A 1471-nucleotide genomic window follows, 5' to 3' on the forward strand; every position below is an offset into this window, starting at 1 on the left:
CCTGGAAGTTCAGGATCGACTGTTCCTTTTGGAGCAGTGTCAAAGGTGACTTGCATATGGCTGGGTCCAAACGGAGGTGGCATGGTGTGCAAAATAAGGATGCACTGGGATACAGCTTGATTATCGGTGGCTGAGTTTATTTCAGTCATTCCATCACGTTTTTTTGGTATTATTTAGGTTCTTTCGAAAGCAATCCCTCTCATTTTGCCAGTGGGCACAGCATATTTACCAAGAAATGTTGCCTCTCTTTATGGATAGTGTTTTTGCTCCATTAGCCCCTTTGTTATGCTCCAAGCATATGAAAACTGGAATATGTAGCCGTTATTCCAGTGCCTTATTTATGGCCTCGATTGCATGTGATATATACATTTATGACCCAGACTTCAGGTCCCCGACAGCATAGAAAAATACGTGTGGACTGGAACAGCATATCGCACATGGATCCAGGAATCTTGGCGTCTATGGTGACAGACTGGGAAGGAATGAAAATACCAGCATTGAAATATAGAGCCTCGTCCTGCTGCACTGCAGCTCTATGCCTGCCCTGCACCTCTAAGTAGCTGACACAGATGCTTGAGGTCTTGGAAGCCAACTGTGTTTCCTGTGCTGATGGTCTGAAATTGTGAGTGTATCCTATGTGCATTAGGCCTAGGTCAGTCTACACTATTTGAGTGGACTGTGGGGGTGTGGTATTTGAGTAGAAGAAGCCCATGTGCACTTATTCATAGGGCATTCAGTCCAAAATAAAATGGTATGTTTAGGCATGAGAGCTCAACAGCGGTCAGTCTTGTGAAAAAGAACATGGAAAGATCCAAATTCGCACACGGGCATATTATCAAGAACTGTTAAAATTATCGCCGCTTTAACTGCAGCTAAAGTGGTGATAATGGGCTTGATAATATGCCCTTGAATTCCAATAGAAGCCCATGTTCTGGTGTGAACATGGGCTTCTATTGGAATTCTCAAGGGCATATTATCAAGCCCATTATCGCCGCTTTAGCTGCAGTTTCCTGCCACTAAAGTGGCGATAATTTTAACGCCGTCCTTGATAATATGCCCCATAGTTTTGGAGAATATTTGGCAATAGTAGACTAAAATCATTTTCCTGACAGACGTGCTTTCCATATTGCCTTCTCATTTTGATTTCATCTTTGGAAGGTGCACCTTTTCTTCTTATTTTTATGGAGTTTCATATAGCGCGAACTTGAGCCGAAGGTATCGGAGTGCTTAACATAGCACCAGTTGCGTTACATGAGGACACATTCTTCTGCCTTTCACAGACAAAGGTTTTCAATCTGCTATGGAATAGAACTCTAGAGTGTGCATCTGCAGTTTGCATGAGGTCTGCAAATGTATTATTTTTGGGTACTTTTGTAAACTTTATTTGCTGAATCGAGGCTTTCATCTGTTACATTAACATTACAGAGAGTGGAGGTGCAGCAGCCACGTAAAGAAAGGACACTCACTGCAA

Source organism: Triturus cristatus, chromosome 7 (genome assembly GCF_964204655.1).
Source record: "Triturus cristatus chromosome 7, aTriCri1.1, whole genome shotgun sequence".
NCBI classification, from domain to species: Eukaryota; Metazoa; Chordata; class Amphibia; order Caudata; family Salamandridae; genus Triturus; species Triturus cristatus.